At 38.9% G+C, this 19,158-nt stretch overlaps 1 protein-coding gene across 1 annotated transcript in view; it reads left to right on the forward strand.

The window, feature by feature from the left end:
• Positions 1-19,158, forward strand: part of NCKAP5 (NCK associated protein 5) — a 1,232,229-nt gene that overhangs the window by 164,027 nt on the left and 1,049,044 nt on the right. The window lies entirely within an intron of this gene.

Raw genomic sequence — 19,158 nt, forward strand, 5'->3', positions numbered from 1 at the left:
GCAAAGTTGCTTGCAAAGCTTCCAGGCTTAAGCTCAGCACTTGAAAGCAGCATCTGGGACTCAGCTATCAGCATACAGAATAGATCTGTTAGCCACTGGGCCACCTTGAGGGAATCTCAAACAGCGGGCTGAAAGGATTCCACTTGGCTCCTGTAGGCACATCTATGGATTACACTTGTGGCCTGAAGCTTGAAATGAAATAGTACTAGTCACTAAAAAATCTTTTGAAGCCCTGCTACAAGTCATCTTCAGACCTCAGTACAAGGGGCAGAACTCAGTATTGTATTGTTATTTTTTAACTCTATTGTTTTTTGTTTGGGGGCCACATCTGGTGGTGCTCTGGGGTTACATGTGGCTATGTACTCAGTAATTACTCCTGGCAGTGCTTGGGGGGCCATATTGGATGCCAGGAATCCAACCTGTGTCAGCCACATGCAAGGTAAGCCCAATGCCCACTGTACTAATAGTCTGAGTCCCAGAACTCAGGATTGCTTTTGTCCTACAGTCTCTTGATCAAACGAGACACTTTCAAATATTGAAGTGTGGACAAATGTTTGCCACCCATCACCTTGAACCGAAGACATATTGTGATTGGGAACAAATTAAGAGTTAACAGTGATTACCTTTAGGAAAGGAGTAAAAGGGTAAGACTGAAAGCATGGGGTTTCACATTAGAGTCTATATCATATTTTATTCTTTTATGAAGTGAATACTCGAGGAGGCACCAGTAATGTCTCCATTGTGAGACTTGTTGTTACTGATTTTGGCATATCAAATGTGCCATGGGTAGTTTGCCAGATTCTGCCATGCAGGCAGGATATTCTAAGTAGCTTACCAGGCTCTCCAAGAGGGATGAAGGAATCAAACCCGGGTCAGCTGCATGTAAGGCAAATGCCCTACCTGCTGTGCTATTGCTCCAGTCCTATCACTGGAGCAATAGAACAGGCTGGAGCATGGCCCACCCGCACAGCAGAGCCTGGCAAGCTACCCGTGACATATTTGATATGCAAAAAACTATAATAACAAGTCTCACAATGGAGACGTTACTGGTGTCTGCCTGAGAAAATTGATGAACTACGGGACAACAGTGCTACAGTGTTATGAAGTGAATAAACCCAGTTGATGTTACCATTTAAGACCTAGAGGAATAGAACTAGAGAGTAGCACAAGGGCTAATGTGGCTGCCTTGGATAGAGCTGAACCTCATTGGGTTTTCTAGCACCACTTGCTCTTCAAACATCACATAGTGCATCCAAAGGCCTGACTAATTCTCCAAGACCACAGACCTGAGAAGCATCCCTTTGGTAAAGACAGCTCTTAGACTTGATTCCTATAATTTTATTCATGGATTTTGTGCATTGCTTCTCTACGCCCTATATATGACTGAGAGATTAGGTTTATTTCTGAGACAGTAACTTTTTTGGTGGACTGATAAAGAGGATGCCTGGGGGTGGGGGGGCAGTAAACACATTTAAACCTCAGATTCTAGGATTTAAAATGTCCTAAGTAGAGGGTAAAGCAAGAATAATACTGGTGTGATGGGGGGAATAAAGGAAACACTCATGCACAACTGATGGGAATGTCGGCTGGTTCAACCCCTTGGAAAACAACATTGACACTTCTCAAAGAACTAAGAATTGAGAAAGATAACCTGGCAACTCCATTTCTTGGCATCCATCACATAGGTCAAAATGCACTATTGTGAAAAGAAGTTTGTGCCCTTATAATTACTACAGCACTATTCACAATAGCCAAAATCTGATAATAGCCCAGGTGCTAAAAACATCACAATCACAATCACGAAATCCCGTTAATCATCAATTTCTCAAGCGGGCTCAGTAACCTCTCCATTTGTCCTTTCCCTGAGATCTTAGAAGTCTCTCTCAACTTGGCCCTCCTAATGATGTGGCACTGGAGGCTTTTTCAGGGTCAGGGGAATGGAATCCAGCTTGTTACTGGATTTAGCATATGAATACACCATGGGAAGCTCGCAAGTCTGTCCCATGTGGGCAGGAAACTGTCAGAAGATTGACAGTTTCTCCCAGAGGGAAAAGTAGGCTACAAGGCATGAGCTTCGGGGAGCTTGCCTTTAAGTCTCTGGATGTTGGCCGTTGATGGGACTACACACACCTGGATTCCTCTGCCGGTACCTTCATGAGTGAGGCCTGTCCGAATGTGTGGGGAGGGGCCATGAGCATGGCTGTAGCTAGGTTCCGGTGGTCTTCGGTCACTAGGAGCTCTGCTCGGGGTGGGGAGGAAAGCTGGAGCCCATCCCCTCCGAGGGGCCCCGGGGAAGACAGCTAGGCGTGCAGGCAAGAGACTCCATCTCCAGGCTGCCCGGAGTGCAGCGCCCAGGTCTCCGCCACCTCTCTTTCCGCCCCCTGCCACTCTGTCTCTTCTGGTCCCACGGACTCCAGCCTGAGGCCAGCCTGGCACTTGCTAAAAACATAATTTTAGATAAATAAATCATAGTATATATATATATGCATATATATACACAATGTAATACTGCTCAGTTGTATGAAATCACGCAATTTTCCGTGCCAGGGTCTAAACCAGAGGGTATCATACCTAGTGAAGTCAGCCAGAAGGAAAAGACAGATTCAGAATGATGCCTTCTTGTGTGTGAAACATAGTAAGAGAGCAACAAATGGCCAACAGTAATAATTTTGGAGAGTTGATCTATGGAAGTATGGAAGTGAGCCTGGGAGTTGGGGGGAGTGTTGGGAGCTGTCTTTGGGAGACTAGAGGAGGGAAATGGGCACTCTGGTGGTGGGTTTTATATTAGAATAACATATACATTGAACTATCACTAACAGTATTATGAATCTTTTTATTTCTATAAAAATGGAAAAAATATTGTACATAAAACTAAAATCTAGTCCATGAAATATCTTAAATTATTTGAAGAACTGTTATATGTAACATCTAGCTGGATGAGGATAATTTTATAAGAGAGAAAATGGGTAATTTTGTTATGTAATTAACAGAGAAATTGTATTGTTGAGAATATTAGTCCACAGGTCAGAAGCATCCACTTAGAAATGAAGACTCGTAGACTTTGATACAGCTCTACTAAGCCATAATGTCCATTTTAGGCATCTTCAGTGATTTCTATTCATGAATTTGAGGAGTATTATTTTATCCAACTACTCACTGAGCTTCCATTATTTCTGAGCTTTCAAAGTCCAAATACACAGAAACAACTCATCATATTTTTAAAAAATCTAAATATGATCCCCAATATTGCAGAAATAAAACACATATAATTTCTGATTTTGATTACTTTTTTGTGAGAAGTAGTAAAGGGTAGTAAAGTTGACAAAAGGAGAAAAACCTTATATGCATATATAAATGCACATATCATGTGTATAATGATTTATATGTAAATCACAAATATATATATACACATACACAAAACCTTAATGATCTATGTCAGTTCATAATCACCAACTGTTTTACAAGAGATTTTAGCTCAGCTTTCTTTCCCACAAATAAATAGCACTTTTTAGTAAATTAAGTTTTGAAATCATGATAAACGTCTTTAAAATATTTTCTCATACATTTTATTTTAACAGCTATTATTAAAATCTCTTTAATGTCATTTTCTATATCTTACAGTGTATTAATAATTCTTTCTATTGTTTTCAGCATGTTAATGGGTTTTTAAGGTTCAATATCTTAATCTTTATATAATAGGCTTTGATCTTTTCTTTCACATCAGGATTATTTGGACAAGACATTGTGAAATAAGATTGAGAGAGAGAGAGAGAGAGAGAGAGAGAGAGAGAGAGATCCTCCTAAGTTAAAAAAAGCTTTCAGGTATTTGGAAATATTCTAATTACCATCTAAAAAGCCTTAGCAAAAATACATTGACTTTCAATTTGTTTTACTATATCAAATTTCCTATCTATTTTTATTTGGCTTTTTGCTTGTGTACAAAGGCATTTAATGAAGAGTAATGAATTTAACAATGTATGGGGACATCACAATTAACTTTTTTTTTTGCTGAATCTTCACAAAACATTGCTTTTTATAAACTGTTTTCTTAACAAGTCGTGTTGTCTCTCAGTAGGATTTACAGAGTTTAGAACATACTCTATCCAACTGGTCCCAGATGGAAAATACGCTCTCAAAATTGAGTTGTTTTATAAATGTAGCTCTCCATAGTCTTATCAAAGGGGAAAGTAAAGCTTGATAAGGATGCATTTACTAGGATGGTCTATAATTCCCCCAGCATCTCATGTATTTGAATGTTTTGCTTTTGGCAATGGAATTTTTCTAATTTAATTAACTCATTAGTGTTAGCAGATGACATCGTGTGAAAATTGTTTCCCTAGTCACTTATCTAAATATTCTTTCAGTCCACTGGGATTGTATGCTCACTTTATTTGTTTATTGAAGTTACTTATATTTGTTTCTTTTCTACACTGACTTTCTCCTTAGGAGTTCATAGACAACATGTAGGCATTTCACGTACTGAACTAGAAACCTTTATTAAGTCAATAAATGAAGATGAAGCAGAGGGAACTAAGTAGTGGAGAATATCTTGACAAGGAATAACTGAGAGAAAAAGAACAGATGGTTTGAGAAGAGCAGCCAGAGCTGAAATGCTTATCCTGGTCCAAGGCCCTGCCATTCTGTCTGTTAGCTTTTATTTCATACACTATAAAGATGTAGTAATAGTTTGTGCCTGAAAATCAGCTGGCAGCACATCCAACGACAATAAAGTCTAGTGTTCCAGCATTATCCCAACCAAAAGTGAATATTCTTAGCTCAGAAGTAATTCATTCATCTATTGATTCATTCATTGAATGTTTGCCCTTCATTTCATTAATAGGTATGGAAATCATTTCTTCCTCTTAGATTTCAAAGTTCCATGAATTCCGGGGGTATTCCCTTGCCATCTTTATTTATTGTTGTTGGTCTTTTTCCCTTCTTTTCTCCTTAGGGTCTAACACAGGTGTCAGGACAAAATGATATTGAATAAACATCACTAAAATGTGAATGAAAGGCGTACTGTTGAGTTACTAACAGTCATTGAGTTTTTTCAGTATTTTAAAGGGGGCAGCATTTATAATCCTTAGAATAACCTTTTACAGACAATTGCTATAGATGAGAAAACTGAGGCCAACTGATAGTAATAAAGAACTCAGGTTTACCTATTTTGTTAGGGGAAGTTGAATAGTGTGAACTCAGAATTTTCCAGAATGCTGCTGTCCAGAATAATGGAGACATGTAAAAGTTAGACTTGGTGGAAATTTAAAGATTGATAGAGACGCCTCTATGTACCTCCTGAGAGCCCCTTACTTTCTGTAGCAAGAAAGTGAAGTTCTGTGCAATAGAAAAAGTTATCATAGAATTATACTTTAAAAGTGAAAATGTAATGGTACATTGTAACCCAGATTTTTTAAACTATACAATAAATTAAGGTCATTGATGTATTTTGAATATTTATAGAGTCCAAGAAAACCTAGTCAAATAAATATCAGTTATTTTGGTTTTGATTTTCTACTATACATAGAAGTACTCAGGGCTTTTAGCTTTGTACTCAGGGTTTTCTTCTGGCAAACTCAGGGGACCATATACAGTTCTAGGGACTAAAACAGAGCTGACCATCTGTAATGCAAGCATCTCCCTCACTCTGTGTATTTTCTCATTGGCCCTAATATTAAGGGTTTTGTTTTTCAGGTTTTGTTATTGTTGTTTGGAGGGTCACACCTGGTGATACTCGGGGTTTACTCCTGACTCTGCACTCAAGAATTACTCTCGGTGGTGCTTGGGGGGAACCATAGAGGATGTTGGGGATTGAACTCAGGTCAGCAATGTGCAAAGCAAGTGTTGTATCCACTGAGCCATCTCTCCAGACCCAAATTTCATTTCTTTGACTTTCTCGATGTTTTTTGATTTTTGGCAGTGGGGCGGCAGGGGAAGGGGATGTCACACCCAGTGGTTCTCAGGACTTATTCCTGACTCTGTGATCAGGGTTTACTTCTACTGGGGCTTGGGGGCCATACAAGATGCTAGGAATCAAACCATGTGCAAGTATCTGCTGTACTATTGCTTTGACCCCCTAACGTAAGTTTTTAACTGTTCTGTGTCTACTGGTGACAAAGGTTACTGAAAGTCACAAGATTCAAACCCAGACATTGATGTGTTTTCTGTTAGAAAGATACATTAATTTTTGGAGGGGTAGCAGTCTTAGGGGGTCTGTCCACATTTAATTTGTAAGCTACTGAATAGATTCTACAATGAGAATTTTAATAAACATGAGCTCCTAAGACTATTTTCTTAAAACCACTTTTTATCATCAGGCGGAATTTTCCTCCAATTCAAAGAAGAAAAGCTGTTGTCACATTCTCGGAGAGTGTTTCCAGCCACTAATTTATCTGGCAAAGATGAGCAACACATTTGGGAAATCTGGTAGTATTCAGTCTTCTTTACAGTCCATTTCAGGGTGCTGTTAGGATTTAAATAGAAATTTTATGGTTGAACATCACATGATTTTTTTTGTATGCATGTCTAGAATAGAGACAGAAGATTTTGGTCAGAATTCCATGTGCGTGTACACACATATCATACATGCACATTTATTTATACTTACATATACCTGTAAGTGCACATATACATTCTTACCCCTATAAATTATGAATGGAGATAACAATTTTTTTGAGCAAAAAGTGACTTAGCCAATACATCTTCTGAAAGGAAACTATATGAATTTCTACATAGATAGAGTACAGGAAGACAATGGCTTTCTTTTAAGTGAACTCACTCGATCCAGATGGAAAGATTTCAATTCAAATCTGACAGGAGTCCCAAGCATTCATCTTGGTAGAAATAAGGAAATTTTACAGATTCATTACTTCCTAGTTTTCCTCCTGGTGTTTGTGCTTCACAAGGACAGTAAAACACTTATGGAAAGCAGTGGGAAGGAGGGAATAGGTTTAGCAGCATTTGAGTCATGATTTCCTGTCACTTTTGCCCTAGTTATTAGAAGTTGTTTCCCTTGTCCTTTAAGTGTGAGCTTCACCCTGTGTTTTTATGATATTTGCGCAGTAATTGGAGGAATGGACTTGATATATCTATCTTTTCTAGCATTTTTTTCAGTATAAAGCAAAAGACCAATTTATTCAGGACTGTATGAGGGAATAAGATAAAGATAAAGGTGCTGATACAAATGATTTGTAACCAGTATTTCTCCTCTTAAGAGCCAGAGTTTGCAGATTTAAAACCTGCTGGTTACAGTGGCTAAAGAAAAAGAGTTACTGCTGCCTATAGCTTGTCACTCAGTCCTTGAGAAACAGAAGGAGATTAATAAAGATCCTAAACTGGTGCTCACTTGATAAAATGTTGCAATTGTCCAGAAATCTTAAAGTCATGATAACTAGATCCCATTCTATAAAATCTGGGATGGGTCTGAGGGTCTCTGCTGGAGGTTTGCACCAAAGTTTAAGAAACATCACTATTTTAAAAAAAGAATTTTAAAACTTTAGTCACCCTGGAATTGCAAAGTTATTCATGATTGTGTTTCCGCCATACAATATTTCAACATGGATTCCTTCACCAGAGTTCACTGTCTCCATCAACACTCCCCACTATCATTTGCACCCCCCCACTCCCCACTAACCAGTCTGCTTCTATGAGAACTGCTTTTTAAAAAGAATTATTTTTACTGAATCACTGTGAGATAAACAGTTACAAAGTTGTTCATGATTGAGGTACAGTCATTTAACGTTCCAACAACCAATCCCTTCATCAGTGCACATTTCCCACCACAATATCCTGTTTCCCACCTGTCCACAGCTCTCCTCAGTAGCCTGCCTATAGACAAACACACACACACTCTCTCTCCTCTTTCTCTCTCTCCCTCTCTCTCTCTCTCTCTTTCTCTCTCCCTCTATCTCTCTCATACACACACAAACACTCTCTCTCTCTCCTTTTAGGCATTGTAGTTTGCAATAATGTTACTGAAAGGATATTCATGCATAACACTTTGCCTCCTTTAACACGCAGTTTTTGTCCAGAGTGATCATCTCCAACTATGATTGTCATAGTGATCCCTTTTTTTTTTAATTTATTTTATTGACTCACCATGTGGAAAGTTATAAAGTTCTCAGGCTTATGTCTCAGTTATACAATAATCAAACACTCATCCCTTCACCAGTGCCCATATTCCACCACCAAAAACCCCAGTATACCTCCCACCCCCACCCCCACCCCCGCCTGCATAACTGATAATTTTCACTTTATTTTCTCTTTACCTTGATTACATTCCATATTTCAACACAAAACTCAGTATTGTTGTTGGGGTTTCCCCCCAGAAAAGACAGCCCTACTGCCAAGGAAGCATTTGATAATTACTTTTCTATTGCTGAGAATGAAGAGATATGAAGTCCCGCTGTTCCAAGTACATAACTTTTTTTTCTCCTTTCCGTGCCACCAAATTCGTGTCTGCTTAATTGTCCTCATAATATGGCTGATGCCACGCTGCCCAACAATGGGAAAAAAAAATGAGAAAGAAGGTTATTTCCTACCCTCGGCCGGCGTGGGGCTATGGCTTACTTCACAGTCTAGAGAAATAGCTGCTACTTTGATTACCTTCAATATTTCAACAAAAAACTCACTATTATTGTTTGGAGTTTCCCCCCCAAAGTCAGACCTGCTAAAAAGGAACCATTTCACATTGCTGACAATTATGAGATATGATATTTTGGATTTCTGTATAAAGTCCAGGGAAAATTCTACCAGAAATTGCATCACTGCAAGCTTTTACTTTTGTTTTGTGGTGCTCATAAGATGGAAAAGCCTGGAGAGAGGAACCGTATCCCCCTGGCGCCGAATGGGGCAGTGGCTCAGTTCACAGTCTAGAGGCATTTCTGCGAGCTGCTCATGTCCAAAGTAGTTCAGTTGGCCTCCGGGATCATGCTCGTGCAGCAGCGGAAAGGCCACACATGTGTGGCTGCTGCACTAAGTATCGACGGAGGGCAGAGTGGGTACCCCCCTCCCCCGGATCTCCCGCATATTCCGCAGCAGCCAGGCTGGTACCTCCATTTTGTGCTCAAAAAGCAATGATTGCCATGCTGTGCCCAGAAAGGAAGGGTTGAGAGAGAGGAACCCTATCCCCCTGGCACCGAATGGGACAGTGGCTCAGTTCACAGTCTAGAGCATTCCTGAGAGGTGCTCGTGTCCAGAGTAGTTCAGTTGGACTCCGGGATCATGCTCGTAGAGCAGCAGAAAAAGTGATCCTTTTTTGTCCTAACTGCACTCTCACCTCCTTCGTGCAAGCTCTCTACCATGAACCTATCTTCATGGTCCTTGTTTCTTCAGTCTTTGCATATTATTCACATACTATGTTTTGTAAAATTTTAATATCCTTCAAATGAATGCAGTCATTTTATGTTTGTCCCTCTCCCTCTGACTCATTTCACTCAACATGATACTCTCCAGGTCCCTCCATGTAGCGGCAAATTTAATGACTTTTATCATTTCTTATGACTGAATGATATCCCATTGTGTACATGTACAAAAGTATCTTTATCTTGAAGAGATAAAGTCTCTTGCCCGCACGCCTGGCTGTTCTTCCCTGGGGCCCCTCGGAGGGATGGGCTCCAGCTTCCCTCTCCACCCCAAGCAGAGCTCCCGGTGGCCAAAGACCTCTGGAACCTAGCCACAGTCATGCTCAAGGCCCCTTTCCACACATTCGGACAAACTCCACACATGAAGGTACTGGCAGAGGAATCCAGGTGTGTAATCCCATCAATGGCCAACATCCAGAGACTCAAAAGCAAGCTCCCAGAAGCAATCTTATAACCTACTCCTCCCTCTGGGAGAAACTGGCAAGCTACTGAGATTTTCCTGCCCACATGGGAGAGCCTCAAAAGCTTCCCATAGTTTATTCATATAAAGCCAGTAACAAGCTGGATTCCATTCCCCTGACCCTGAAAGAGCCTCCAATGCAGCATCGTTGGGAAAGCAGAGTAGAGAGAGGCTTCTAAAATCTCAGGAATAGGATGAATAGAGACGTTACTGAGACCACTCGAGAAATTTGACGATCAACAGGATGATGATGATGATGATGATGATGATCATCATCATCATCATCATCATCATCATCATCATCATCTTTATCCAGTCATCTATTCTTGGACATTTGAATCGTTTACAGATTTTGGCTATTGTGGATAATGCTGCAAAGAACATAGGGTTTGATTATCTTTTCTCATTTACATTTTGGTCCTTGGAGTATATTCCAAGAAGTTGGGTCAGGGGCCGGAGAGATAGTACAGTGGGTATGGTGTTTGCCTTGCATGCAGCCAACCAACATTCAATTCCCAGCACCCCATATGGTCCCCCAAGCATCGCCAGGTGTGCAGAGTCAGGAGTAACCCCTGAGCATTACTGGGTGTGACCAAGAAGGAAAAAAAGTATGAAAAAGAACTTGGGTCAAATGGAAGCTCAATTTCTATATTTTTGAGGAGTGCCCATCCTGTTTTTCATAAAAGTTGAACCATTGTACATTCCAGTAGTGAGTTGAGCGTCACTTTTTTTTCTGCATCCATGCCAGAACTGCTCTCTGTGGTCTAACATGATGTATCACTATTGTTTCAGGCTACAAAATTAATATGTAAACATCCATGGTTTTCCTATTTGCAAATAATGAAAGAGAAGAGGGACATAGACTTTCCTCAGAATCAAGTGCCATAGTTTCTTTATCCAGTGACCTAGTCTTATTTAATGTTAATTAAATAATAATTAAAAAATTATATTTGTTAACAGTATTGAACAGTTAATTATTAACTAAATTACTTAATAATAAAATAATGTTGATCAACTTAACAAAAGACCTGTACAAAGAAAGTTACAAAACATTACTTTAAGAAATAAAAGAGGGGCTGGAGCAATAGCACAGCGGGTAGGGCGTTTGCCTTGCACGCGGCTGACCCAGGTTCGTTTCCCAGCATCCCATATGGTCCCCTGAGCACTGCCAGGAGTAATTCCTGAGTGCAAATTTAGGAATAACCCCTGTGCATCACTGGGTGTGACCCAAAAAGAAAAAAAAAGAAATGAAGTAGGACACAAGGAAATGGAAACACATCCCCTGCTCATGGCTTGAATGGATTATAATCATTAAAATAACAATATCCCCAAAGCGTTGTACATATTCAATACAGTCCCTCTAAAGGTACCCATGACAATTTTTAAATAAATAGATCAAGTACTCTTAAAATTCATATAGAATAATAACAAGCCACCGCCCCTAGCTCTCCTCAAATAGATAGAGCAATTTTGGGGTAAAAAAAATGTAGGCATCACTTTCCCCAACTTCAAACTGTGCCACAAAACAGTAGTAATTTAAACAGCATGGTACTAGAATAAATACAGAACCTCAGATCAATTTAATAGAGTTGAATTTTCTGATACAAACCCTCAGGTATATGATCAGTTACTTTTCGATACAGGAACAAAAAATATGGAGTGGCGCAAGGAAAGGCTCTTCAACAAGTAGTACTGGGAAAACCAGTCAGCTATATTAAGAATAAAAATAACTGAGATCTTTCTCTAATCCCTTGTACAAATGTCAAATCAAGATGAATTAAGGACCCTGATATCAGACCTTAATTCAGACCTTAATTTATAAGTTACATAGAGGAAAACACAGGCAGAAATTTCTATGCCATTAAAGCTAACGGCATCCTCAAAGATGAAACACCACTGACTAAGCAAGTGGAAACAAACATAAACAAATGGGACTACCTTAAACTAAAAAGCTTCTGGGCCTCAAAGAAAATGATGAACAGCATATAAAAATAGCCCAAGGAATGGGAGAAATTATTTACCCAACATTTATGAGATAATGGGCTAATTAATATTTAAGATATATAAAGTTTTAGTAGACTTTATATATTTTTACAAGGGAAAAAGCTAACCCCACCAAATAAATGAAGAGAAGAGGTGATCAGAAATTTCTTCAGATAAATGCCACTCTAATATTTCCATCACCAATCTGGCTCTTGTTATCAACTCTAGAGCCTGTGGCCCACTCCTCTACATACTTTCATGCTCTACATGCATTACATGCATCTTGATATGTTTTATTACTTCCTAGATGATTTTAAAGTATAGTCAGGGCAGAGAAACAGTGAATTATTTATCACTGGGAAAGGAAACCCACTGCAATTTTTATTTCTTGACATGTTAGTTATTCAGTTATCCTTTGGGTGCCAGGAGTGGTTTGGGGCCACACTCAGCTGTGCTCAGAACAGACTCCTGGCTCTGTATTCAGGATCACTCCTAGCTGTGCTTGGGAGACAAAATAAGATGCTGGGGATAGAACCTGGGTTGATAGCTTGCAAGGCAAGCAGTCCTGTCTGCTGTAGTGTCACTCTGGCTCCCTCTTCAATTCTTCTTTGCAAAAATGTTGCCATGGGAGAGCCAGTGTGCCTGATGCTAGATGGCATATGCCAATGACATAGTATCTCTCCTGTGGGTATATAAGGGGCTGCAGAATTTGATAATTTGCATTGTGTGATGCATAATGAAGCTCGTTGATGAAATGGATAAGACCTAGGTATGAAGGACTTTCTCATAGATTATGTCATAGGAAGATAACCTCACAGAAGTTAAGGAACAATTTAAATTTACATAAGTCAAATCTAATATCTTTTTGATGTACCATTTTTTCTTATTTATTTTATAACACTACCATTAACATTTCAGAAAAGGGCCCTTAGTGGGGGACTCAGGAAAGGATGAAGTATTTGCATCTCAATGTATGTGAATGTTTGTGTCTGAGTGTGAGAGCATGTATGAATATGCATGTGAGAAAATATGCCTTTGAGCTTTCTAAATTTCATTTCATTTTTTTCCTTGAATCTTATAGTCTTTTAACAATATCTAGCAGAAAGAAGAAATTATTGACACCTTTGGCAATATTAAAGTGTCTGTCTAGCACTGAAAAGCTATTACTATCTCTGAGAAAAAATGAAGAATTTGTTAAAGCCAACTCAGATATTACAGATACCAAGAAATAGCATTTTAATCCATTATAGAGAAATGTATGTGAGGGTGAAAGGGACATCAGAATCTATGAACATCAGTCAATAAAAAAATGCTTAATTTCCTGTCGTCATTCATTTTTGTGACCATTCTCCTCTCCATGTAGGAAAGGAGAGGCATATAGTTATATGTCACTTGAAGACATGTGTATTTTCCTTTATAACTTAAAGATGTGAGAAGCAGAGCAAATACACAAATAGGACTGGTTTATGGCAGTATTGCAGACAGGGTATAAGCCGTTATTTTTAGGTTGATAATATTTCAAAGTCATGACAGAATATTTCCTTTGAGGCTTGGATATTTACACATGTATTTGGCTTAAGTGTAATTTTGTTGTAATGCATACCATATTTCTGTGCCTTAGCAACACTATATTGCTACCTAGTGTTCACAGATGTAGTTGTAAACATTCACTTATTCATCGATTCATCAAAAGAACAAAATGCTTGTTGAATTTCTTTCATTTTGCTATGTAGCAGGTATTTTTTACTTAGAAGAACATAGATCATAAACTATTGTCTTTACCCTCGAGGGGCTGACAATGTAATCACTGTCACTGCCACTGTCATCCCCATGCTCATCAATTTGCTCCAGAGGGCACCAGTAACGTTTCATTGTGATACTTGTTGTTACTGTTTTTTGCATATCAAATACGCCAGGGGTAGCTTACCAGGCTCTGCGTGGAATTGAGATACTCTAGGTAGCTTGCTCCGAGAGGGGCAGAGGAATCGAACAGGGTCGGCCATGGGCAAGGCAAAAGACCTACCCGATGTGCTATCGCTCCAGCCCGACAATCTAGTAGACATTTACATTTCTTTTTTTTTTTTCAGGGGCTGGAGTGATAGCACAGGGGATAGGGCTTTCACTTTGCACATGGCCTACCTGGGTTCGATTTCTCTCTCCCTCTCAGAGAGCCTGGCAAGCTACCAAGAGTATCTCGCCTATTTGGCAGAGCCTGGCAAGCTACCCGTGGCATATTCGATATGCTAAAAACAGTAACAACAAGTCTCACAATGAAACGTTACTGCTGCCCACTCAAGCAAATTGATGAGCAATGGGATGACAGTGACTGTGACTGTGATTTTTTTCAGATGTTTTTCAGCCCTCCAGAAGTCATGTTAGGAGGGCTAACTGCCTCTTTGAAGACATCTTAGATTATGCTTTCAGTTTTGACAAGTCTAAAACAGAAAGAGATTAGGTCCTTCAAATAAAGAGAAATTTTTATGTAAAGAAGTGTGATGAAGCTCTAAATAGGGCTAGATGATCAAAAGGCACATGGTGATGGGACTTAAGGACTTGGATGCTGCCGCTGTCCTTATGCTCAGTGGCTGGAGAAATCATGGCAGTGACTGGGGTCACTTATATTGCAAGACATTTGAGCTGCCATTGGTGCTGTTCATCTGGAGTAGAAGAGAAAATGTTTATCCGTCCTGTTTCCTTTTTACTTCCTCAATGCCTCTATTGACAGAACCCAACTTAACAATCAAAAAAGAGTATAGCAGAGCAAGATTGGAGTGGGGTGGGGCAGAAGGAAGCATGATTGATAGAGGCAAATAATCCTCAAAGAGGGATAGGATCTGGAAGTGACCAAATCTGGAGAGACACTCAAATTTTCTCTGAATTTTCAGACTCCAATGCTTGATTACTAGACTTAGATATTTGAAACTGTGAACTGAAGATGAGCCTTTCCCCACAATTTACATGTTGAAGGCCAACCCTCTAAGCTGATTCCTTTGGATAAAGGGCCTTTTAGGATATAATTAACATTAACAATAAAGTCTTGATAGTAGGATCCTGATCCAATAGGACTAGTGAACATTAAATAACTGAGAGAGAAGCAACTGTGTCAAAGAAAGGGACAAGTGAAGACACAAATTAGTGCAGTCAGATGAAAGGTAATTCTCATCAGAAGTCAATTTGGCTCTTAAAACTGAAGGAAATTAATTTTTACTGCTCAGCCCGACAATCTGTGGCATACTGTTATAGAAATTCAAACTGACCTATATATTAATTGAATAAATACCTAATGTGAAAAGCCAGATGTATAATTGAAAGTTTGTCTGAAAATGTTCAGTAGACTGCCTACCTATATTTGCTGGTTGACACATTACTAAAAAGCAAAACCAATCGAGAGTTAAGTATAATGCAAGTTAAGGACAGGGGCCTCTGAGCAAGAGGGACAGTAGAAGATACAGATGTGCAGTGTTCATACCAAAGCATCTTGGAAATCTGACATGACTCACTTTAACTTGAAGCATGGTCTTCTCTGGCTGTATAAATATGAGTTCTCTTCTTCCCTCACAACCAGAAGCAGTGTGGGTGCCAGCCTCCTGCACTCTTCCTTTCGGGGACTCTTCCTCCTTTCCTATTGATAATTCTTGGCTACTGCATTTTTTCTGTTAATTAACCTTGCTTTGATTTGGAGGTAACTTAACTATGAACTTTTCTTTGGTTGGATGTAGAAATTGATTATTTTTTAATTCACAAGCATTTATATATGGGGGATGAAGGCAGCACACACAGTTAGACTGCAAATTGATAAGGATATGCTTCTACATCTATCCCGCTTATTGTCATTTGGCCATACCCATACAATTTATACCTATGCCATACCAGTTTTCAAATAGTTTGAAGATCAAGTTCTGACTCAATGTTTAAACCATAAATGTATAAAAATGAGTTCTCCAGGTTAAGCAGTTGAATCAGATTTCCATAGAGGGAAACTATATGAGAACTGTTAAAATAACCATTTCCCAAAATTATAATTCTCAGCTGTATAAAATTTTTAAGTTAGAACTGCTCCTTGCTGACTTCAGTCATAATTACACAAAGGCTTATCAGGGATGTAACTTAGTAATAGAGCACATGCCTTGCATGTGTGAGACCCTCTTCTCAATTCCCAGCATTGAGAAATAAAATTTATATTTACAGTGTTATAATCAACAAATATAATATTTAAGACTTACCAAATAGATTCCAAGGACTGGTAAAACTCTTTAAGTGGATTTCATTAATTACTAAAAACTCTGTTATGAAGCTGGAGAGATAGTACAGGGGTTAAAGCACTTGCCTTGCATGCTGTCAACCAAGGTTTGATCAGTGAAACCCCATCTGGTCCCTCAAGTCTCATCTGGAGAGATCTTTGGAAGCAAAGCCAAGAGTAAGCCCTAAGAAGTCCCAGGGGTGCCCCCTTTACCCCTACAAAAAATATATTCTAAGAAGACCTTTTTATTAATACCATTTTATAGCCGAATCAACCAGACTAGATATGTTAAGAAATGCGTTTCGGAGTGGCAGAGAGATAGTACAGCAGATAAAGTGCTTGTCTTACATGCCACCCAACTCAAGTTCGATTTCCCAGCATCCCATGTGGTTCACTGAGAACTCCCAGGAGTGATTCCTGCGTGCAGAGTTAGCAGTAACCCCTGAGCATCACTGGGTCTGGCCCCCAAACAAACAAACAAAAAATATGCTTTGTCAGAACCTCCCAAGTAGTACTAAGGCATGCTCAGGCCTACTATCACAGTTCTCAGCCAGCTAAGCTGGATAGTTCAGTGCTAAAAAAACCCTGATAATGCTGTACTACTTACTAGGCCCAGAAGATTGGGAGTCAGCAATCTTGTGATGCTCAGGGAGTCAAGAACCATTTGTGATTGAATTTGGGTCTTTGTATATATGCAAAGCATGCACCCTGATACCTGAGCTGTTTCCTGATTCAAGAAACTTATTTAATAATATATGCCAAGGAGCAAAGCATACACAGTATCTAATCGTAGCCATTCATTTTTGAACAAACAAGATACTCTGACCTACAAAACCCTGTATAATCTAGCTGCTGCTTAAATCAGAGGGGAAAAAAATTAGACATTCTCTTCCTGGCTTGCTTTGTTCCTAAGAAACTAGTCCCCTATTCAGCTTTACATAAATATTTTCAGCACTTACTTCCCAGAAGAGATTGGTCTCTCAATCTGAAGTGATCTTTATATATGTTTTTATAAGACTGACTTCTAAAGTTATGAATCTAAATTTTATCTCCTTCCACATACCTAATATCCAATGCTACCATCTACTGCTTTCTTTTTACTTTGTTGTAGGTACCCATTATAGTTCATTTGTTTATTTGCTTATCTTTTAATTTCTTTCACCACCACTTAAATGCAAGTTCTCTGAAGGCAGGGACTGAATCTGTTATTCATATATGTTCAGTCAACATCACTGTTGGTTCTCTATACTTTAGCACTCAACAGAAGCATGCTAAATGCCAAAAGATGATTACTGGTACCTTATCAAACCACAGGGCTCTTGGCAAAAAGACTTGGGGGAGCAAGTTTTTGAAAAAGGGTGAAATCTGGAGCTTATGTGGTTACACTACATGGACTCATCATTATATTATAGAAAGTAGTTTGAATTAACAATGCATACAGTCACTAAACATACAATAGCACAGCAGGTAGGGTGTTTGCCTTGCACATGGCCGACCTTGGTTCATTTCCTCCATCCCTCTCAGAGAGCCCGGCAAGCTACCAAGAGTATCTCGCCCGCTCAGCAGAACCGGGCAAGCTACCCGTGGTGAATTTGATATGCCAAAAACTGTAACAAGTCTCAAAATGGAGACATTACTGGTGCCTACTCGAACAAATCGATGAGCAAAGAAGAGACAGTGCTACAGTGCTACAGTCACTGAGACAAGGAATGAACTGCAAAGTGGGTAGGAATTGCAAGAAAGACAAGCCCCTGCTGTTCATTTGACTCAACATTTTCCCATAGTAATAATATAGAAACTAACTTTGTTCTGAAAAAATACTGCTGGGAACCAGTTTATTTGCTTTTAACTACAGTATCATTTTATAGTATGTCCAATTATTAAGAAGTTAGCTATATTTAAAGACCTATCATTGTTGACTATAGTAATTAACAGGACAAGTCCCTAAGGACTTCTAGGAAACTTGAACTATAAAGACATCATTGCCAAATGGAGCAGACTAGCAAAGTTTTGGGAAGGGACCTATGCCAGGCGATGGACCAGGTGGAAGATCAGACTGGATGGATTTGAGCTGTAAGATCAATGGTGTTGTCTCAGAAATCTATTTAATGTGTTTGGTGATTGTAAATGAGGAGCTGGCAGAAAGTACATCTTGAACATACTGTTGAAATTTTTGGTTTTTATCCTAAATTCAGAATTCACTCTGAGGAGTTTCTAAATATACCACTAATAAAAAAGTGTTTCTGAAAGTTAGAGGTGGAATGATAAAGATGGAGAGCATCTGTGACTGAAGGGAAATCTAGTTTGGTACAATTGGCTATGCTGAGATTCGCTTATATATGTTTATAGCAAAGCAAACCAAGAGAAAGAGTTTATAAAATTGAGTCTTTTTCATCCAATTCAGACATTGAACATTTATAAGAGTCAAAATGTTATTTCATTAAATTTTACTAAAAATCTTTTGCTATGATATTTTTATAATTAACTCTTCTATATCAGCTATATAATGACTATGTATTTTATGCAAAATTTGTGCAATTTCTGTACCTCAAGTGCCTTCTGAATTATCAAAGGTGTAGTAAATTTTGTTGAGGATTTTAGTTTAGTTGTTTGTTAATATAATGTGTGTATAATTATAATTTGCATATAACTGCTAATTTGTTTATTTAAAACAGTTTCACGCACTTCATTTGATCCCCTATTTTAATCCATTTTCTTGTTAATAAAGATGAGTTTCTAAGAGGCTAGATGATTATATCCTACAGTTAACCCTGAACAAACTTTCTAAAAAAATTTCAGATCTTTATCATCCTAATAAAAAAACTTCAATGATTCATATGATAAAACAAGAATTCATAACTCGTGGTCAAAGAGGTAGTACAGTGGGTAGGGCATTTGCCTTGCATGTGGCTACCTGGACTTGATCCCCAGTACCACATGTGGTCCCCTGACCCTGCAAGGGGTAATCCTTGAGCACACAGCCAGGAGTAAATCCTGAGCCCTGCTGGATGTGACCCCAACACAAAGCAAACCAATCCCCCCAAATGCATAATTGTTTAATGAAAAGAAATCTTCCTAAAATACAGAGATTAATTGTATGTGATATGGCAAAATGT

Source organism: Sorex araneus, chromosome X (genome assembly GCF_027595985.1).
Source record: "Sorex araneus isolate mSorAra2 chromosome X, mSorAra2.pri, whole genome shotgun sequence".
Lineage (NCBI taxonomy): Eukaryota > Metazoa > Chordata > Mammalia > Eulipotyphla > Soricidae > Sorex > Sorex araneus.